This window comes from Lynx rufus, unplaced genomic scaffold (assembly GCF_022079265.1).
Source record: "Lynx rufus isolate CCGP_SWC_20201006 ecotype Redwood Valley unplaced genomic scaffold, mLynRuf1.p SCAF_6, whole genome shotgun sequence".
In the NCBI taxonomy this organism is placed as follows: Eukaryota; Metazoa; Chordata; class Mammalia; order Carnivora; family Felidae; genus Lynx; species Lynx rufus.
Window position 1 is genome coordinate 106164758 of NW_025814878.1, and position 23458 is coordinate 106188215.

At 39.4% G+C, this 23458-nt stretch overlaps 1 protein-coding gene across 1 annotated transcript in view; it reads left to right on the forward strand.

Annotated features, from left to right (window-relative positions):
• USP49 (ubiquitin specific peptidase 49) overlaps positions 1 to 23458 on the forward strand; it is an 88992-nt gene that overhangs the window by 6524 nt on the left and 59010 nt on the right. Inside the window, exon 2 of the mRNA XM_047102627.1 lies at positions 2519 to 2600. The gene's annotated coding sequence lies outside the window, so the exon portion shown is untranslated. The remainder of the gene's footprint in view (positions 1 to 2518; positions 2601 to 23458) is intronic.

A 23458-nucleotide genomic window follows, 5' to 3' on the forward strand; every position in this document is an offset into this window, starting at 1 on the left:
AGTGGAAGGGTGAAAGGAAACCGGGATGAGAGGTGGGGCGTTAATAGGACAATTCTGGGACCAGACAAGCTGAAAGGAGAAGAGAGTAAGGGTGTAAAGAAGTGATGGCGGGCTGGGACAGGGTGACGGGGGAATTGTGTTAATTGACGAGGTTTAGCCAGATCCAAGGTAAAAACAATGAGGTGGAGAGACAGGGCTGAAAGCGGATGGTGAGAGGAGCAAGGAAGAGCTGGGCCCCGGGATTTCAAGGATGAGATGGGGTGTAAGGGAAGAGAACAGGGTTAAGGGAAGCTGGAGAAGTCCTGCTGGAGGAAGAACTGGGCTAGCCTGCACAGGGGTGGGAGTCAGATGTGCATGTTGTGGGGAGATGCTACGGAAGGTCTGCATGGGTCAGGGCACAGGTGCTGTAGTGAAGGACCAAGTGTAGGGAGCCTTTGGTGCAGAAGAGGAGGAACCATGGTGAGTGAAAAGAGACCTAGAGATAGGGGTAAAAACTGGAAAGTCAGAGTGGACGTGGGGGGGGGGGGTCGTGTGCAGGAAGGGAATTCTTTGTTGAGAAGAGAACTGTTAAGTGTGTTGAAATTGTGAGTTCTTTTGTCCATAAAAGTAGGAAATTCCAGAAACCTTTTTTCCCCTTCAGGGTATCTTGAATCTGCTTCTACCCTTCATTGCTTTTAATTCGACTTTCATGTCCACTTTGAAAAGATGAGACCCATTTTGATTTGATTTTGTTCTTCTGTGAATGATGAAGTGTCAGCTCAGTGCTGAAAACCTCTGCATTTTGCTAGTGTTGTGATAATGGGAATACGGGTTGTATTTATGTACAGTGTGGCTGTGCCTATGTGGTGTGATAGTGTTGTCGTAGGAGGGTTGTACCTGACAGCACTGGGCAGAGTGCTTTATCGACAACATTTCCATTTTCAATGGAGAGCCCACTGTTGTGGAGATCGAGAAAGATGAACATCTTTTTGTTTTGATTAATCAACTAGATTTCTGCGTAATTGTTTTTTGGTGGCTGGAGAATATTGAGAAATCATTTCAGAAGAAGGCAGATAAACCAACCGGGGAAGTTTGCTGGGGAAGAGATTTAAATCCAGACTCTGAGGGCTTTGAGTTCCTAAGCTGCCTTTAGCTTTATGTGGGACATTTCACACTATAGTAAGTAACTCACCCATTTAACTAAATGGAGTAAAGAAAGGGAGATTTGTAGAATAGTGGAGGATTTTAGAGTGGGACTTCTTTTCTAGGTTAAATAATGAGTTTATAGGTAATTTTTATCATGAAAAAGCCTCTATATGGTAATGCAAGCTGGAGCCCTGGACAGCTCCACTGGCTCTCCTGTTTTGTGGTTGTGAAGAAAGAAGGCCGTATTAATATTAATTTCCAAGAAGCTTTTGATTTTTAAGACACTTCTGGAAATTAAAAGGTAGTTGAGAAATTTGGGACAAAATTTAGATTATTCCTACTGTTTTGTTTTGATGACTTTTATTCTGAAGCTTTTACATTTAGCTAAGAATATGACCGATTATTACTTTTTATTTGATGGTGCTGTAATTTAGGATAGCTAACATTAACAAGGAAAAATGCAAACTGATCTTGAGAATCTTACTTGAGGTTATTTCATTAGTGTCAGATACACAAAGAAATTTTTTTTCAAAGTTGTGTAAATTTTGAATTACCACTGTTTTGTGGGTGTCTGTGTAAATAGCAATGATTAGACTGGTGGCATTTGTAACAGCAAAATTATGTTTTGATTAGTGGGTATCAGAAACACTGGTTATTAATCTATGTCAATAACTCAGAACCTAAAATCTATTTGGATACAGCTGCTGTGTTCATGGAATCTGGATTCTCGTAAGCAGATGTTCAAGATGACTCCATTGATTTTGTAATTTAACAGGAAATTTTTAAAAATTACTATTTTTGCTGCTCAATTTCAAGAGGATCAGTCTGAAATGTGAAGTTTCAAATTTAAGAGTAACTTTTCTATGAGGTAACTGTTTCTGTAGGATGTTCGCACATATTCCCTTGCTGTCTGCATTATGTTTGGCATTACTATTAGGTTTCACTCTGTTTATGGTATTGACATTTTTATAGCGTAGTTTTATACACGATGTCTTTATATAAATTATTTTAGACTTATGTGATGTTGATGAAAAAGAAAATAGAGGAACTATACGGTCATCCAAGGGAAAGAGTCCATTAGGGTCCTGTCTTTTGTTTCTATATGCTGCTATAGTGTGCTAAATCACTAATTCTCATTGAGAATGGTTATTGCTCTGTTGATATTTCTAAAACTGAAAATGGATAATCTTTTAGTTCAAATAATACTGTTGATCAATAAGGACTCCCAATGATAAATGTAAGCTTTATTTTCATTTGTTTATCAAGTAAATTCTACTCAACTGAACTTTATTTTGGTCATAATCTTATTTGGTAAGCAAAAACGTTTAAGTTATATGTTTGGATTTGAATGAAGAGGTTGTATGTACTTAAATGTTTTTCTGATTAATCGTAGATTCTTTGGATGGGAAGAGACCTTGAAAGGACCTCTAGTTTATCCTGCAACTTCAGTCAATATCCCACTTAAATCATCCCAGGTAGATAAACATTTATGCTATTTTCATAAATCTTCAGAGATAATGTGGCAACCTCTGTAGCTAATCTTTTCCAGTATTTAATTATTTTCTGTATTAGGACAATCTGCCTTCTAGCTAGCATGCACCTAATGCTGTAATTTTGTTTGTTCTCTGTTGCCTCATTCTCAGTTGAGTAAAAATATTTGCTTACTATAATATTAAGTAGACTCTAGTTCTTCATAAACTTAATAATAGTAGCTGCCCATGTATATACTTTTATGCCAGCCACCGATGTAAGCTCTTTGCAGACTGTAACTCATTTACTACTCGCAGCAATCCTGTGAGGTTGGCACTATCACTGTTCCTGTTTTACATGTGATGAAATAAAGACTCCTTCAGATTAAAGGACTTTTAATCATTTAATAAAACCTCAAGGTTACACTCAGACATTTCATTTCATTTCATTTCATTTCTTTCTTTCTTTCTTCCTTCCTTCCTTCCTTCCTTCCTTCCTTCCTTCCTTCTTTCCTTTCCTTTCCTTTCCTTTCCTTTCCTTTCCTTTCCTTTCCTTTCCTTTCCTTTTCTTTTCTTTTCTTTTCTTTTCTTTTCTTTTCTTTTCTTTCTACCAAGTGGTGGGCATAAGATTTGAACCTTGGCATTTTGCAGGCAGTCTGTGCTCTGGTATTTTCTCTACTTGACTGTTGTGAGGTGATCCGTCAGCATGCTCTTCTCCAGATTAAACAGTGTTAGTTTATTTTATCCCTTAAACTGTTTTGTTTGCCAATCCTTAAATTATCCCTGTGGTTCTGTTATTAACCTTTCTTCAGTAGCTTTCTAGGTGGGGAAACTGGGACAAACACCAGAAGGGCTATATCTAATGCAAAGATTACATCCGGATTCTTACATGCCCTTGTGTTTTCATTAAAAAGTTGCATTCATAAGACAACCCAAAACCAATAAAATGCCTGACTGCACTGCAGATAAATGGTTAGCTATCTACCTTTTTCACATAAAAAAAGGACTTGTTATAAACCATACAGGTTTGCAGTTGAGGGATTGTTGCCCATTGAGGAAAAGCGGAACTCCAATTTTAGTGCAGATATCCATAAGCAAAATCTGTTCAGACTCTGGTTTTTCACTGTCTTCTCTTTATGTGTGTCTGTGTAAGTAATATATTATGTATATTTATGTATGCTTTAATTTGGTTAAACAAATTGGACCACTCTTTTTTTTATTAAGACTTTTTTTTTTTTTTTTTTTTTTTACTTTTGAGAGAGAGAGAGAGAGCACGAGCAAGCAAGCGCGACTTGGGGAAGGGCAGAGAGAGAGGGAGAGACAGAATCCAAAGCAGGCTCCAGGCTCTGAGCTGTCAGTCCAGAGCCTGATGGCGGGGCTCGAACCCATGAACCGTGAGATCATGATATGAGCTTAAGTCAGATGTTTAGCTGCCTGAGCCACCCAGGTACCCCAGGACTTCGTTTGTTTAGAGCAGCTTTAGGTTCTTAGCAAAATTGAGAGGAAGGTGCAGAGGTTTCCTATATACCACCATCCCCACACATGCAGAGCCTCCCCCATTATCAGCATTCCTCACCAGAGTGGTTCATTTGTTATAGTTGATCCACTTATTTTTTAAAATAACTAATAATTAGTGTTTACTAAGTGCCCAGCATGAGCTAAGTATGTGAATTGTTTGAAACTCTCAACAGCCCTGTGAGAGAACTTCTATTGTTAATACTCTGTGTGTGTGTGTGTGTGTGTGTGTGTGTGTGTGTGTGTGTGTGTGTGGCTTGTGATAATTTGTACAATGTTTCAAGCTTATGGAAAAGTTGCAAAGATGCTACAAGGAACTTCTCTATACACTTACTCACATTTACCAATTGTTTTCATTTTGCCCCATTTGCTTTATCATTTTCTTTCACTAGAGTATCTTTCAAGCAAATTTGAAAAAAAAAAGTGGATAGGAAGGCCTTAATTTTCAAAAGAAAAGGGAAGAATCTTTGAATGTATCAGCAAGTTAGTATGTTTGATTTTAGTTAATCTTCTGAGGCGAAGGAGTCTCAAGGTTGGATTGAGAGTGGATTTGGGGGGTTTATGGTTTATTTTCTTCAGTGTGTTTTGAAAAACATTCTTTTACCTGTGAACAACAAGTTTATAGGCCCCTCCCTCATCAGCAAAAACCGTGTCTTGGTGTACAACTCTTTTGGGGACCTTCTTAGTACCTGGCAGGTTGTGTTCACACACAAGGGCATCCTCAGGATGTGATAGCTTTTAATGATGTGTGGGTGATTATTATGTGAAGACAGGAGCCATCATCACCATGACTGCAACATATTTAGGTGAAATACGTATACTGAGGATCTTTACGTAGCATCAAGGAGCTGGAAGAAATCTAAGTACAAAATGCACTTAAGAACATTGGTTGCAATTAATACAGATAGATGTGCCTCATGGTAGAGGGATGAATATAAATATCTTAACATACTATTACCTTCACCCAAAATAAACTCAAATTTTGGTAGTCATTTCAGTTGTCATCGTATAAGGAGATTTAACTGACCCCATCCCTGCTACTATATTCCAGCTCATCCTCAATTGTTATTAAAATGGTAGCCAGTCCATTTCATAAAAGCATGAGCTGCAAAATGAGGCCTGTTCAATTTCAGTGAAGGGACTATTAGCTGTATTCTGATGTATGTAAAATACAGCACTTGTCGGCTCCCCACCCCCAACTCTTTAAATGATCATCGAAGCTATGAGATATAGCTCCTTATTAAAGCTGATTGTAATAATTAGAAACACTTAGCTTTCATAAGGATGAGAAAATTACAAATTATTTGGAAAGCATTCTTTCCAGTCATACATTATTGTTTCTGAGACATGGGCAGTTTTTAAAGACTATAATACTGTTTCTTTGCCATTTACATGTTAATAGAAGTCTGAAAAGTAAGGCACTCTTCTGAAATTTTCAGGGTTGTTTTTATTATGTGTCAGGCTGTAAACAGCATCCTGTGACAGGTATTTTCTCTCTTTGTCTTCTATTGAGCTAATTAGTAATTTACACTCTAGGAGCATCTCTTCCAGCCTCACTGTGTGAAAATGCCTGCTACTGTGTGCCTTCCGTGCAGCCTGGGCTGGCAAATGATTTGGGGGCAGATGTTGGTTACCACATCAGAAGGATCAAGGATAAAATGTATTTTTATCTTATGTTTTTATAAATGTACAGGGTTTTGTATATGCACTGCGACCGTCTCACTGGCCACTCCGCCCCCATTCAAAGAGGAATGTTATAACCTCCTGTAATCCAGAGCTACTATCCTTGATTCAGTTTTGGATTGTTGTCTGTTCTGTCCCCCACCCCCACCCCAACATTGTGGGATTTGGGAAGGATTAGCAGGACAGCCTGGCAGAGTTCAGAGCCCAGGAAGCTAGTCTTCATTCCTCCCTCCCATTGTCAGAATACAGAGCGTCTTGTTGCCTTTAGAACCCAGCAGTGCTTCTCTCATTGGGCAAGTTGGGTGAGGGGTGGGAGCGCAGCTCTTTTGTTAGTGAGTTAGGGAGATGCTTTCATATGATACTTGTATTCCTCCAAGGGAAGGATAGGTCCTACCTCTGTGTCAGCTTTTCATTTTTTTTTTTTTTCAACGTTTATTTATTTTTGGGACAGAGAGAGACAGAGCATGAACGGGGGAGGGGCAGAGAGAGAGGGAGACACAGAATCGGAAACAGGCTCCAGGCTCTGAGCCATCAGCCCAGAGCCCGACGCGGGGCTCGAACTCACGGACCGCGAGATCGTGACTGGCTGAAGTTGGACGCTTAACCGACTGCGCCACCCAGGCGCCCCTGTGTCAGCTTTTCAAAATGCAGCCATGAGTGACCAAAAGATAATTTACAGCCTGGCTTTAGCACTTTGTCACACTGGTGTTCTGCTCTTTCCTGCCCCCTGCTCTATCTCTTTCTGCCAGTCTCTGACATGGGAAAGAGGATGTGTAGTATCTGTCATGTGCTTGTGGGTCCAGGCCATGTGGACATAGTAAAGTAGCAAGAGTTTTTGACTTTGAAATAAAGTCTTAAGTATCAGTTTGTTCTATGAAGAATATAAATTTTATTTTATTATTTAAAAAAAATTTTTTTTTGACATTTATTCATTTTTGAGAGATAGAGACAGAGCATGAGCGGGGAAGGGGCAGAGAGAGGGAGACACGGAATCCAAAGCAGGCTCCAGGCTCCAGGCTCCGAGCTGTCAGCACAGAGCCCGGCGCGGGGCTTGAACTCACGAACTGCGAGATCATGACCCGACCTGAAGTCGGATGCTCAACCGACTGAGCCACCCAGGCACCCCACGAATATAAATTTTAATTGAGAATTAAAGAAAGAGTAGCGAGGGGTTTACTGATACATCAGTTTTGAGCCAAAACCTTTCTAGAATGCTAGATAATTTGTGATACTTAGTTTTGCAATTATAGATACTAATTTATCAGGATAATAAGGTCTAAGTCAGTGTTAGAGCTAATTAGAGTCTCTCTGACAAAAATTGTTTCCTGGAGGTGGCCACAAAGAAAATTAGGTAAGAAAATGTGTGAATAGCTCACTTCGGCCATCATTGCTAATAGCATTATAATCATAGACATCTAGCCCTTGACAGTGAATCGGCATTCATGAACAGAAGACATCACATTTATGTAAGCATTTATAGAGTATTTGGGAGCTTCATTAGTGTTTTGTTTTCACAATCTAGAATGTTTAGAATATCCCTATGGATGGGCCATTGCTAACATCTACTTCTCTTACTCCTCTTTCTGTGTTCTAATACAATTACATATATTAGTTGTCTTAATTATATTGGATGTTCATGGCTAGACACTAATTATACTCTTGTGCTTTAACCTCTAAAAGAGGTCGAAGGTCAGATTGATAAGCAACATTTCATACAAAACAAAATATCATTGAAGTAGGCATCACACACAGGAGTGTCATGAGTAAGTAAAGATGACAAAGTGAATACCTGACTATGGAATTAAATATACCCTTAAAAGAAACAACATTTCTGAATATATGACATAGCTTGAAGAAATGATAACTGTATTTCAAGTGAAAGGTAAGTGTGCTTTAATGGAGAGATCAAACTCATTTGTGATTGGCATCATTGTCTGTTCCACGCTTAAGGCCCAGATTGGTCAAATATTACCAGTCTCCCCAGTTCCTCTGTTAATGTGCTTCTTGAATTGTTTTTCTCCATAGTTAGTTCAGCTTAGCCTACAACTAATAATAAATTCAAAATCTATTTAAGCTGTAAGTTCAGTAATCCTAATCATTTAAATAAATATAAAATAAAACATATAATTGCCACTTTTTACCTATCAGATTGGAAGGTCATGGTAACCAGTAGTGGATAAGGATGTGGGGAGTTTGGGGGGTGCCTGAGTGGCTCAGTCGGTTAAACATCCGACTCTTGATTTTGGCTCAGGTCATGATCTCATGGTTGGTGAGATTGAGCTCTGTGTCGGGCTCTGTGCTGACAGTGTGGAGCCTCTTGGGATTCTCCCTCTCCCTCTCTCTCTGCCCCTCCTCACGTGCTCTCTTTCTCTCAAAATAAGGAAATAAACTTAAAAAAAAAAGGATGTGGAGAAGTTGGAACTCTTACACACTGTTGATGGGAATGTAAGTTTCCTTGGAGGTAAATCTGACAAGTCTATTGGAATTTAAAATGTGCTTACCCTGTGACCCAGCAATTCCACTTCTAGAAATTTGTCCTGTGGATATATTCATACACTTGCATGAAAAATATGAATACAAAGTTTTTCTTTATAGCATTGTTTGTTACAGCAAAAAAAAAAAAAAAAAAAAAGACATGTGATGGTTCCACACAATGGAATACCATTAAGCTGTTAGGAATGCAGTGGATCTCTGTTGGCTAATATAGAAAGACATCCACTATTAAATATTATTTTCTTTTACTTATTTATTTTAAATACACTTAGAAGCTCTTATTTATGTATGTATGTGATCTCTATACCCAGCATGGGGCTTAAACTCATGACCCATGAGTCAAGAGTCGCGTGTCTACCAACTGAGCCAGAAAGGTGTCCCTGTTATATTTTTATTTATATTTATATTTTTACTTTTTAAATTATGTGTGTGTGTGTATTTAAAATATTTATTTATTTATTTTGAGAGAGAGAGAGTGAATAGGTGAGGGCAGCAGAGAGACAGAATCCCAAGCAGGCTCTGTGCTGTCAGTGCAGGGCCCGACACGGGGCTCAATCTCAGGATCTGCGGGATCATGACCTGAGCAGAAATCTAGATTTGGACACTTTGACTTAGCCACACAGGCGCCCCTTATTTTTTTAATGTTTATTTATTTATTTTGAGGGCATTTTGCTAATTGTTTTCTGTAGGTCTTAAAGCTTTTTTGTCCCTCATTTCTCTTCCACCTGTTTTGTTGATTTTTGTATTGGTATGTTTTATTCCTTTCTCATTTCCTTAACTCGCTTAATTTTCCTAACTTTGCTTAACTGACTGAACCACCTAGGCGCCCCTAAACTATATTTTTTAAAAAGTCATGTTACAGAACAGTATGTGTAGAATATTTCTATTTTCATAAACTGTAAGGACTGTTATTGAGGTATTCCCTTTTTTCAGAGAAGGTATTCACTTTTTACTCTATATGCTTCTATAATGTTTACTTTCAATAAGCATGTGAGGAAGGGGTTAACTGAGAACATCTTCATTTGAGAATTTTCTGTAGTAGTAGGGGAGGAGAAGGAAGCTGGGCAGAGAAAAGAACCGCTCCATTCATATGAGATATATCGGTCAAGTTTTTGAGTCAGAACTGAGGCCTGGATTGGCAGAAAGGGAGATATAATGGGATTGAGACCATTTTGTGGAGGTTTTAAAGGCAATGATAAAAAGCCTGCATTTGATGTGAAAAATGATCTATAAAATGGAAATGGTAATGGTACCTAGTCCATTGGCAGTGACTGACATACAGTAAGTGTTCATTGTTCGCTATTATTATTGAATAAAAATGCATTATCTTTTGTAAGCCTGAATAAATTAATGTGTGGTCTTTTATTATGTGTGCTGAAGATTCTGCTGACCCCTCTGACAGACCGCGTAGCTTGTGTGTTTTTCCAGTGGTGCTGATGGTTGGCTCAACCATCAGCGTTCTTCACCGTTCATCCTCCCACCTACCAACTGTTAGTATCAAATACTGAAGGGCTACAATTTTACCTATTTATTTACTTTAAATGTTTACTTATTTTGAGAGAGAGACAGAGAGGGAGGGTCAGGGAGAGAAGGAGAGAGAGAATCCCAAGCAGGTTCCATGCTAACTGTGAGATCATGACCTGAGCTGAAATCATGAGTCAGACGCTTAACCAACTGAGCCACTCGGGTGCCCCCTGACAGTTCACAAGTTTAGAGCTTTAGACATAGGATGCCCTCCAAGTTGCTTTTGGTTTTGTTTACCAGTGTTATCTTGTATACTAGTTAACATTTGGGGGTTGGAAAAAAAAGAGGGGAACAGGTAATTTGGGTGGAAAACATCTTTTCTATGCCCATGGGATTTGGACTAGATAATGTCACTTTGCACTGAATGTGTTCATCAGTTTTTGTTAGCAGCACAGTGTAAATGAGCATATTAGCTACAACACCTACATTGGCAGCCAGCAGTCTGCTTGTGAATTCTTTTAGAAAACGGAAATCTGGCAAGAAGTGTTCCTGAGCAGTTGAAATATCTTTGGAAAAATTACGTAGAACAAATAAAGTAGAAAAAAATTCTCCTCCAAAAAAAATTGTTTCACCACTGAAAGCCATGAGAAAAGATGTTTTACTTGTGGATTGAGATGTGACAGTGTAATTTGGTAGGACTTCAGAGTTCATTCTGTATTTCAACCTTTCATATAAGTTTGTCATTTAAAGAGTTTGAAGGTATATTCATATTTCATGAAAAAAATTTACAAAACTATTTTAAGAACGATGAATTTCTCACTTTATAGTATACATATTCTAATGTAAATTCTTTTTCCTTTCCACTTCCAGTTAAAATGTATCTTAAAGCATATGTCTTTTTGAGGTTTTAAGATAAAAACCTTCAGCAGAAATAACAAGAAAAGTTTATATTTAAACACAGTACTTGGCACTTAAGAGGTGTTCAGTAAATTTTCATTAAATAAATTAATGTGGCTCCTGGGTGGCTCAGTAGGTTGAGCGTCTGACTTCGGCTCAGGTCACGATCTCACAGCTCGTGAGTTCGAGCCCCGTGTTGGGCTCTGTGCTGACAGCTCAGAGCCTGGAGCCTGCTTTGGATTCTGTGTCTTCCTCTCTCTCTGCCCCTAACCCACTCGCATTCTGTCTCTGTCTCTGTCTCTGTCTCTGCCTCTGTCTCTGTCTCTCTCAAAAATAAACATTAAAAAAAATTTTTTTAAATAAATTAATGTGTGCATGAATGAAAAATATCTTGAGTCTGAACTTCATTCCCTATGATTTGGGCACAGTCTAGCATTGGTGTATAAAGGCCTTTTGTTCAGCCCCCATTTCCATGCCTATTTTCCTCTCCCACCCCACAAGCACCCTCTCTAATGTGTTTGATGTATGTCCTTGATTCTATATGCATCTTTCTAAAGTGCTTAGTGATTTAAAAAAAAAAAAAAAAACAATAAAAAAATGGGGCACCTGGGTGGCTCAGTCAGCTAAGCATACGACTTTGGTTCAGGTCATGATCTCCTGGTTTGTGAGTTCAGGCCCCGTGTCGGGCTCTGTGCTGACAGCTCAGAGCCTGGAGCTTGCTTCGGATTCTGTGTCTCCCTCTGTCTCTGCCCCTCCCCCACACTCATGCTGTCTCTCATAAATAAATAAATTAAAAAAATTTTTTTTAAATGCTTAGTGATTTGGGGCGGGGGTGGGTACTTATCATTCATTCTAAAATTTTTCACCATACTTCACTGTTGCAGAATTTGGCTATAGAATTCTCCCTGTAAAAATGCTTTAGCTCTGGGGCGCCTGGCTGGTTCAGTTGGTGGAGCATGCGGCTTTTGATCTCGGGGTTCTGAGTTCAAGCCCCATGTTGGGTGTAGAGATTACTTAAAAATAAAATCTTTAGGAGCAAGCTGGGTGGCTCAGTCAGTTAAGCATCCGACTCTTGGTTTCAGCTCAGGTCATGATCTCAAAGTTTGTGGGTTTGAACCCTGCATTGGGCTCTGTGCTGGCCGTATAGACTGCCTGGGGTTCTCTCCTCTCCTCTCTCTGCCCCTTCTCCACTTGTTCTCTCTCTCTCTCAAAATAAATACACTTAAAAAAAAACACCAAAATCTTTAAAGAACTATGTTATAGCTCTTACTCTGGTTTTACTCTTCTCACTCAGCCCTGTTTTAAGATCTGGGAATGTTTTTGGATGTACACTTAGCTAATTGCTCCAACCTGCAGCATGCTGTTCCATGGTGCGCATCCATTCCCATAGTGATGGATGCCTAGGCTACCGTAAACAGTGCTGCTAACAGCAGTCTTGTTTGTGTTCATTATGGACACGTGGAGAATGTGTTTGGGATACAAACTCAGGAGTGGCATTGTAGCATAGGTACTGACAGGCTGCTGAGTGGTAGATCAGCGCGTACCCCTCATAGGCCTTGCGTTCTCCACCTCCCAACACTTGCTATTGTCCACGGTTCGAATTTTTGCTATATAATTATGTCTTATTTTAATTTATATTTTCTACTTACTAGTGAGTTTGAACATTTCTTCATATTTTAGTTAGCTGTTTCCCTTCTGTGAAAGAAGCATGAAAGGATAAATGTAATAAAAATTTTTTAAACTTTTTATTGAAGTATAATTGACATATAACATTATGTTAGTTTCAGGTGTATAACATGATTTGCTATTTGTATATACTGTGAAATGATCACCTACAATAAGTCTAGTTGACATCACGATACATTGTTATAAATTTTTTTTTTCTTGCAGTGCAGACTTTTTCCTAATGTCTTGCTAATTTGCTTTGAGAATAGATCTGGACATAGTATTTTATTATTATTTTAAAGCTGGAGGAGCTCTTGGTTATGCATTATATTTTATAAGCAATTATGTGTTTTCTCAAACTTCAAAAAGAACATCATACTTTATGCAGAAGCTTAAAGTATTGTTTTCTTCTTGATTCCAAGAGACTGAAACGAAGGTGTTTTTTTTTATACATTGAACTTGAAGGCTGTACAGTATGCTACAGTTAAGCCAGCTTGCAAATTCATCTCTTCCATTGTCTTCATTTATGCCAAAAGGAGAGCAAGTGTTTTTACCAGAGTAGATTGGGTGGGAGAGTGCTTCATTGCAGTAGTTTAAAAAGATCTCCCTGGCCACAAATCAGTAGACTATCACAGAATCTTAGATCCAGCTATTTTCCATGTGTGCAGCCTCCCTAGATGTCAGAAAACTGAGTAAATAGTGGGCAGCACCCTCTCTAATTGTCTGTTTATTGAAGAGCCCAATACTTGATTATAAGTATGATCTTAACATCCATGAGATAGAAGTAGACGGTATTAAATACGATGAACGAATACTATTTTAGGTGCATTTGCTATGAGAGGGCAATAGAAAATCTAGATGTTTTCATTTTTGCAGTATTTGGGGATAGAGAAGAGCATATTTCCTGAGATGCCATTTCTTAGGGGCTTATACAGAAGGCTGGGCAACAGTCATTTCAGGTTTGCCGGTGAATCCCACTGCTATTTGTTTCAGTCGTTAGGAAAGGATACACGACCCTGACACAAAACATTGACTTGTTTCAACAAAGCTGCAGTATTTGCGTTTTCCTGAGGAAACAGTTGTCTCTTAAGCGTTTTCACTTCTTACCAAAATGTGATGCAGTCAAGTTATTCTTTTAACTTTGATTTAGCATCTGCTTGAGTGTGTGAAAAAGTAATCTTAATTTGTGAAGTGTTTGATGTAACCATAAACTATGAACTTTCCCCAACCATACCATAATATGTTTAAATTTTTCCTTTTTTTTTTTTTTCTGGCTTTGTGATTATGACTTTTGAGTAAGTATCTGTCAGCCAAACATTGTTTCCTACTCATCATGGTTTTCAAGCAAAGCCACACTCTCTGCTAAGGTGTAGTGTTTTTCAAATAACTTGATTTTGCTCTGCCTTGAAAATTACGTTTTTTTCTTTATCATTTTCTTTTTCCCTCGGAAATCTTGCTTGGGAAATCATGCTTTTTTAGATGTGATTTTAAAACATTCTCTTTGGGGCGCCTGGGTGGCTCAGTTGGTTGAGCGTCCGACTTCAGCTCAGGTCATGATCTCACAGCTCGTGAGTTCGAGCCCCGTGTTGGGCTCTGTGCTGACAGCTCAGAGCCTGGAGCCTGCTTTGGATTCTGTGTCTCCCTCTCTCTCTGCCCCTAACCCACTCGCATTCTGTCTCTGTCTCTCTCAAAAATAAAACATTATAAAAAAAACATCAAAAATAAACATTATAAAAAAATTTTAAACATTCTCTTTAACCTTTTGAAGAATCTTTTAAAATTTAATATTTATCAATGCTAAGCTGTGTGCAACATAAAAAGTACCCTGCCTGCTTTCCCTCTCCCCAACATTTGACCTCTACAGGGACCCCCATTTTCTGTTCTTCCAGCTGTTTCTTTTGGCATTTAATGCCATACTTTTAGGCAGTAGACTCATGCTGCTATTTTTTTAAAGTCTGTATAGATCGTTCTCTAGACCTGCACAGCTATCATCCTTGGATCTACCTTTCTATATAACAGTTATTTCCTCCCTATGTTGGGACTCCCTGCTTTCTGGATGCCACATCTTTCCCCTTCGTTGTTTATACTTAAGCAATTCTTCCAGAAGTTTCCTAAGAAAAAGGTGCATAGGATGTAAATTTGAGAATCTGCATGTATGAAAATGTCTTCTTTTTCTTTCATACTTGATTTATAGTTTACCTGGGTGTAGAATATAGAATAATTTTCTGAGTTTAACAGGAATTGTTCTATTGATTTTTAGCTTCTGTTGTTGCTAACGAAAAGTCTGATGATGTTCTGACTCTTTTTTTTTTTTTTCTTTCCCCTCGGTTGGAGGTGGTTTAGGAGCTGATCTTTGTCTCTGATGTTCTGAAATTTTATGGTAATCTGCCTTACTGTGAGCCTTGTTTTATCTGTTGTATAGGGCACACTGGGGGCCTATTCAATCTGGAAACATGCATTTTTCAGTTCTGGGAGATTTACTTGAATTCTTTAATTCTAACCAGCCTCCACCTTCTCTCCCCCCACCCTTTTTTAAAGTTTTTATTTATTTACTTTGAGAGAGAGAGTGCATGTGAGCATGTGAGCAGGGGAGGAGTAGAGAGAGAGGGAGAGAGAGAATCCCACGTGGGCTCTGCACTGTCAGTATGGAGCCAGATGCGGGGCTCAAACCCATAACGCTGCGATCATGACCTGAGCTGAAACCAAGAGTTAGACACTTAACCAGCCGAGCCACCCAGGTGCCCCTCCCTCTTCTCTCCCTTGCCCCTGGTTTTCCTCTTCTTTCCCTCTTGTATTCTTATTCTTTGTGTTTGGAATGTATGGACTGATGGGTCCTTTAATTTGCCCATTTTTTCTATATTTCATCTTTTTTGTCTCTGTGCTCTGCTTTCTGGAAGATGTCTTGAACTTCATCTTCAGACACTTCTAATTAGGTTTCTGCTATCATATTTTTAAGTTTCAAGTTTTTTTCTCTGAATGCTGCCCCCCCCCCTTTTTGTAAGGTTTTACTTTTATGTAATCTCTATACCCAGCATGGGGCTTGAACTCAGAACCCTGAGATCAAGAGTCGAATGCTCTACCAACTGAGCCAGGTAGGCGCCCCTCGGCATATTGCTTTTCTTTTTTTTTTTTTTCTAGTTTATTTATTGTGAGAGAGATGGAGACAGTGTGAGTGAGGGAGGGGTAGAAAGAGAGACAGAGAGAATCCCAAGCAAGCTCCGTGTGCCAGCTGTGGAGCCCAACAGCTTGATCCCACGAACCATGAGATCATGACCTGAACCAAAACCCAGAGTCTGTTCCAACTGAGCCACCCAGGCACACCTGAATGTTGCTTTTTAACAGTCTTCTATTTCTGTTTCATGGGATAGTTCTTCTCTCAGTATGTTAATTGTAATTACATTTTTTTCCTGCAGTTTCCTGTACCATCTGTTTCCTTAAAATACCTTTACTTGATCATTTATTTTAGTTTTTCATTTAGGGGATTTTCTTAAATGTATAGCCTTGGCTGTCTTACTCATGTTCCATAATGAGCCACAGAAAAACTGAAAGCTGGGTTTGACAGAGTAGGGGCTTCTAAAAGTTGGCTGGTGCTATTATTCATTATAAGATAGTTAGGATGGGGCGCCTGGGTGGCTCAGTCGGTTAAGCGTCCAACTTCGGCCCAGGTCATGATCTTGCGGTTTGTGAGTTTGAGCCCTGCTTCGGGCTCTGTGTTGACAGCTCGGAACCTGGAGCCTGCTTCGGATTCTGTGTCTCCCCCTCTCTCTGCTCCTTCCCAGCTCATGCTCGCACTCTGTCTCTGTCAAAAATAAATAAACTTTAAAAAAAAAAAAGATAGGAGGTCACCTCTAGTAGTCAGTACTCGTAGGTGTTTTTCTGTGGGGCAAATTCATCTCCAGAGAGAATGCTCCCATCTTTGGCTTATCCCTGGTTGAAACATTTGGGGAGCTGAATGGAGAAAGAGCTGGGGATTACCTTTCAGGATATCTACTTTCCCATAATCTCCATCTTTTTAGACTGCTAGGCCTTCCCCAAGTTGTGTTTAAGTCCAGAGTCTCTCTAGTTTCCAGAATAGGCTTCCCATCTTCTGACCAATGGCTGCTTGGGGTTAGGGTGGGAATCTTGGGTTAGAACTTTCACCCTGTTCTTTTTCAGCCCTGTCTGCTGTCCCCACTTGCAGAGGTATTCTGAGCTTTTTGGTGTGTCCCAGCACAATTCAGTTTGCTCTGGGCTTCCCCTTAATGTGCTCTTAGGTTTTACATTCTATGCTAAGTCAAATAACCTACCCATCTGCTTTTCAGCTTCCAAAAACTTGTAGTGGTTTCCTCTCCTATTCTTTTTTCTTGTAGCTCTTGTTTTTACTGCTGTTCTAGTGGAGCTATGGAGAGAACAAAAGAGGTAAATGTGGGTGTTCAATGCATCGTGTTTTATCGAAAATCCAAACTTAGTTCTCTAATGCACTTTTTCAGTGCAAGACTTAGAATGGCTTGTTTAATTGTAAAATTTTGCTACAGTACAGAATTCTGGATAATGTAGATTCATTTTCTGTTTTGCTACCCTTATGGATTAATGCCTAACACGTAGCTTGCTAGAAGATAATGATATCTGAGTGGCTTTAGGAAGTTTACAGATAGAATAATAGAACGTTAGGTCATCAAGTAACTTAATGTTACTTTTACGGATGTGGAAACAGAGCCAGGGTGCAGAAGTGGCTTATTTATGTTTGCTCATCTATCTAGAACTGGAAGTGAGTCTCTTCTCCAGTTGTCTTTTCTTTACCAGTATGGCTCTGTTGTCTCTCATTAAAGTAGCTGGAAAGAGAAGCCCTTTATCCGTTGCTCATGGTACCCACGTGTCCTGTTAATTTTATGTACGCTTTAAGTTTGCAGTCCTGAGTGTGGAGGGATTTTTTTTAAGTTTTTATTTATGTTGAGAGTGCACTTGCTCTAGTGCACAGAAAAGCAGGTGAGGGGCAGAGAGAGAGAGAGGTAGAGAGAATCCCAAGCAGGCTCCATGCTGTTAGCATGGAGCCCAACATGGGTCTCCAGCTCACAAATCGTGAAATCATGACCTGAGCCAAAATCAAGAGTCAGACGCTTAACCAACTGACTCATCTAGGTGCCCTGGGGGACTGTTTTTAAATGTTTTTCTATTAATTTGGGGGGTCCAGTTTTATTTTGGTGAACTTTACCATTTAAAGATGTTTCTGTTTTGAAGAATTTATATTAAACATTTAAAAAGGTTTCTTTTCTTTCTTCCTACTGTTCCATTCTCAGTGGGTTCCAAAAGTTCTTTGAGGGGGAATGTCGATATGTCTGTTAAAATTTGACAGTAATGTGGGAAAGGGAAGCAGGTGTAAAAAGATCAACAGGTTTCTTTGGAGAACTCCTAGAATGCTTTCTTTATCAGCTTTTCAAAACTCAATTCCCAGTTCTTCTCCTCTAAGACCTCTGTCTCCATTTTACCCCGTGCAACATTAATCTTTTGTCTTATTTCCCTATTCCCTCCTGTATTCTGTACATTTGCCCACAGCACACTACTGAATTCATTATATGATGACATAGAATTCTTTGGTGATTTTCTTTTATATGTAAAATGTTTGGGGCAGAACCGCTGCTTTGTTCTTATGACTAAATTCACTTACGCACATATTTCCAGAATGCCTTCTTTGACTGAGGCACCAGGCTCTTCTGTAGGTACTGGCATCTGTTGGGGTACATATTAGGTCTAGATTCCTGATGGTTGGTATAAATTCACCTTTTCTCTAGTCACTGTTTCAAAGTAATTGAGAAAACAGGATCTGCCCCTTTGTGTCACGTTGGTGGCTAGCTGTAACAGCTGGGAGCAGAGTGGGGAAACCTGTTATTTGGAAGCGAAGGGGTCTAACGTTCCCTTGTGTGGAAAGTGAACATGTTGTAAGAGAAGCCTTCTGACATTCCTTACAACCTCCAGGTTTTATGATCATAAAGACGTGCTCCCAGGGAATCAACAATACCCTTCGTAAGAACTAACCCACAAAGAAAAATAACGTCTCATACGGTTGAATGGAGTCTTTTGGAAATGTTTCCATAACTGAGCTGAGCTGTTGCATACATAATCTGAAGTAATCTAGAACACTTAGAATGATACAGCATTTATTTTATTTTTTGTTTTTTTTCCTCTCCTCCTTTTCTAAGATTAAAATATGCTTTCTCATTATACTTTTGAAATGTTTTAACTTATTTTGTCTAATTTATTTATTGTGAAATATTATATATGTGAGATATATTTTAGGACATACATTTTGTTATATTTTTAAAAGATTTTTAAAAAGATTTTATATTTATTTTCTTTTATTTTTCGTGTTTATTTTTGTGAGAGAGAGAGAGAGAGAGAGAATGAGAGGGGGAGGGGCAGAGAGATGGAGACAGAGGATATGAAGTGGGCTCCATGCTGACAGCAGAGAGCCTGACACAGGGCTCGAATCCACAGACCAGGAGATCATGACCTGAGTCAAAGTCGGACACTTAACCAACTGAGCCACCCACGTACCCCAAGCTTTCATTTTTAAGTGATCTCTCTACCCAGTGGGGCTCAAGAGTTTCATGCTCTACTGATTGAGCCAGCCAGATGCCCCAAAACATCATGTACATTTTAAAGACCAAGGCACCTGGATGGCTCAGTCGGTTAAGCATCTGACTTTGGCTCAGGTCATGATATCATGGTACGAGAGTTCAAGCCCCATTTCAGGCTCTGTGCTGACAGCCCGGAGCCTGGATCCTGCTTCCAATTCTGTGTCTCCCTCTCTCTCTCTGCTCCTCCCCTGCTCGCACTCTGCCTCTCTCAAAAATAAATAAACATTAAAAAAATAAACATAAAATAAAGACCAGTGAAACAAAAGCCGGGATAACCATCCTATAAGTGTAAAAGTTCCCTGTCTGATCCTCCCTTATACCCCACCCGAGGTTAATCACCACCCTGACTGCTATCAAGAATGTTAGGATTTTGCTTCTTTTTCTATGGTTTAAAAAAAATATTTATTTACTTATTTTGTGGGAGAGCACATACACTTGAGCTAGCGCCAGTGGGGAAGGGCAGAAAGATAGGGAGAGAGAGAATCCCAAGCAGGCTCTGTGCTGTCAGCACAGAGCCCGTCAAGGGGCTCAATCTCACAAACCATGAGATCATGATCTGAGCGGAAATCAAGAGTCTGACGCTGAACTGACTGAGCCACCCAGACACCCTTTTTATTATGTTTTAAATTCTAAACTTGGAAACAAATTAGCTCAGTAATGAGAGGCCTTAATTTCTTTTACATGTGTGTTTTATTTATTTTTGCTTATTATTAAATGTTTATTTTTGAGAGATGGAGAAGGGGGGCAGAGAGAGGGTGTGGACAGGATCTGAAGCAGGCTCAGTACTGACAGCACAGAGCCAGATGTGAGGCTCAAACTCATGAACTGCCAGATCATGACCTGAACCGAAGTTGGACACTTAACCAACTGAGCCACCCAGGTGCTCCCTAAACCTGCTTTCTTAACCACAACACCTAATTAGGGTGGTGTTTTATAACTTGATACAGTTTTATATTTTTAAAACCTAGGTTTATTTTGTATCCTGGAATACTATAACCAGATAACAATGTAGCCATCAGGCTTTTGCTAGAACCATTTAGTTGGAAAGCTCTACAGGGTTTTGGTTCTTGTCCAAACACTCCTAACATCTCATTGCTTGGTACAGATGTATAGTCCTAAATCTTTTTGTATCATTAGTAGTGTCCATTTTAGAGCCCTTCTAAAATGTTTATTTTATAAATACCTGTTGTTTTTTTAAATTTTTTTTAATGTTTATCTTTGAAGTAGAGAGAGACACACACAGAGCTTGAGTGGGGGAGAATCAGAGAGAGAGGGAGACACAGAACCCAAAGCACGCTCCGTGTTCTGAGCTGTCAGCACAGAGCCCGACGTGGGGCTTGAACTCACTGACTGCGAGATCATGACCTGAGTGGAAGTTGGACGCTCATCCAACTGAGCCCTTATATTTTAACGGGAATTTTCAGAGAAAACCAACAATATCACTGTATAGTATAGCAGATAGTGATATGTAGGTTAGAGTTAGCTTTTAAGAGATTTTAAGAGCTGTGATTATAGGAAGCATTTTTCTAATATTCAAAATTCTTAAAATGTTTTCATGTTTGTAAGTAATTTTTGGCACTTATTTTGATATGATTTCCAAGAGATAGCTTCTTTACAAAACAGTTATTGACTCCAGTGAATTTATATTTCCTTTGCAGAGTTATCTCTGAAAAGAACTAGCTGCAGTGATGTCTTTTTTTTTTTTCTTAAGTAAGCTCTGCACCCAACGTGGGGCTTCAACTCATGACCCCAAAAATCAAGAGTCTCATGTTCCACTGACTGAGCCAGCCTGCAGTGCTAAGTCTTTATGTTTAAAATTTAAAATCAGAAACTGTTTCTACGGAAGGAGTGCATATTTACAGTTCAGTCTCTTCTTGAACAAGATATGTAAAGTGTCTCAGGATATTGCTAACTGCCAACTAAATTTTACCATGGCACAAAACTTTACTTAATTAAACCTCATGTTCTTTGCCACTGATGTAGAGTTACTGAATTGCACTAATTATCTTGGGGCCTAGGTACTGCTTTTTTTTTTTTTTTTTTTTTTTTTTGCTGTGTGATCCTGGACTAGTCATTTAATAACCAATCTGAGTGTCCATTCTTCATCTGTAAAGTGCCACTGACACCTACCTCGTTTGTGAGAATTAAATGCACAAATATATGCGAAAACACCTCACACAGCACGGTGTCTAGTAGGAGTATAATAAATGTTCATAAATGTTCTCTTCCCATTAAAATTGCTGCTCTGTGCTGACAAAATTGTTGTATGGTATTTATAAAACGTGCTTGGTAATGACAACTAATGTTTTTAAAATGGTTTGAATGTATGCTGGCAGGCTGAACTCTACCAATTAATAGTATTTATTATATGTGGGGAGTATAAAAGCAGCATTAGATTTAAGCACAGTGATGAAATACCAATTCCGGTGTGTGCTCTATGGAAGGCTGTTTTCGTGGCTGTCACTGCTTCTCTGCACACTAAATGGGATCTGGTATTGCTTTTGTTTGCATGTATTTATCTTGGATGACTGGGGAGAATGCAAGCATACTATGCTATTGCTTTTAAGTCCTTTTATATTGGGGGGCGCCTGGGTGGCTCCGTCGGTTAAGCATCCAACTTCGGCTCAGGTCTTGATCTTGTGGTTCGTGGGTTCAAGCCCTGTCGGGCTCTGTGCTAACAGCCCAGAGCCTGGAGCCTGCCTCGGATTCTGTGTCTCCCTCTCTCTCTGCCCCTCCCCCGCTCATGCTCAGTCTCTCATTCTCTCTCTCTCAAAAATAAAATAAACATTAAAAAAATTTTAAAAATAATAAAATAAGTCATTTTATTTTTTGGTGAGAAGAAATCCCCAGTGTGGCTAAGATCTTATGCCATTTAATCCCTATAAGTTGGTAGGTAAGACCAGGATGTTATTTAACTAAAAGACGCAGATACCAAATACATTTTAGGATTCTTGCGCTCCACATGAGAGATCAGGTTCTTTTATCCTAGCATGTCCCCCCCAAACACCTGAAATGTTCAAATATCACTGTCTCTTCTCACCACAATAATGATCTAAAGTCTCTGCTATTTTTGGTAGCAAAGGAAAGAAGATCTAACCCATGTGCAGCCCTTGTCAGTTTACAGTGCACTTCCACACACGTTTTCTTGCCTGATTGATGCAGCACCCTTGGAAGAGAGTAGAGCTGATGTTGTATCTATTCACACGGGAGACTGTAGAGATTCCCAAGACATCAGTGAACTGCCCAGGGTCACACTGCTAATACGAGGATTTGCTAAGGCTCTTGCAGTCTCCTGTGTTCTCATGCCCCTTATGAATAAACAGGCCCATCTAGTGTCTTATTAGATATGGAAATCAATCAACACAGGTAGACTTCTAGAACTTTTTTGATTCTAACCACCACACAGGAATTTAGGGGGAAAAAATTCTAATGTGTCACTTGACCATCTTTCTAATGTGTCGCTTGGCACTCTGGATCTCTTATACATCATTGTATTGGTCCCAATATATTTTTATTTCAGAAGGCTGAAACAACGCGCAGCGTTTTATTCTAAAACAGACGTGCATATGTAGAGATGAGAAAAGTTATGGCTTACAGTGGCAAATGCCATATGAAGTTTTTAGTTGAAAATACTTTGTAAATGTTAGAAAGCATATTGCCTAAGAAGTAAAATTTGAGATCAAGGCCAGTTTAAAAGAGGGGGTCCTCTATCAGCAGTCATGCAACCAACAGTATATATTAAGTCAATAGGACACTAGAATGAGAAACGACCTCTTCTCAGAAAGTTCATAGTCTAGGTTGATATCCCATGTACACTGTATAACATAGCTTCATAAACTCATGGACCATATTTCTGTTTAATGGTGAAAAAACATTTTCTTTTTAGTTTATATATTTATTTTGAGAGGGAAAGAGTGAGAGAGCAGGGGAGGAGCAGAGAGAGAGGGAAAGGGGGAGGGAGGGAGGGAGAGGGAGAGGGAGAGAGAGAGAGAGAGAGAGTCCCAAACAGACTCCATGCTGTCAGCACAGAGCCCAATGCTGGGCTTGATATCACGAATTATGAGATCATGACCTGAGCCAAGATGAGGAGTTGGACTGAGCCACCCAGGTGTCCCGAAAAAGCACTTTAATAAACAGTTTGTAAGAAATCAATTCATTTGGCAAGTGAACTTAGATTTTGCCACCTAGATTATTCTTTTTTTTTTTTTTTTTTTTAAGCTTACTTACTTAGAGAGAGTGAGAGAGAGCAAGCTTGAGTTGGGGAGGAGCAGAAGGAAAATGGAGAATCCCAACGTGGGGCTTGAACTCATGAACTGTGAGATGATGAGCTGAAATCAAGAGTTGGACACTTAACTGAGCCACCCAGGTGGTCCCACCTAGATTATTCTGAATCATGGTCAGAGTGTGTAAGATCAGTCCTAGCACCTCTTGTATTTCACAGAAAATCATAAATCTGTTTTGCAGTTTCTGTGCGGAGATCCTAAATTCGAACGTAAACCATTAGAGCCATTAATGGGTGAAACCCATGGCAAC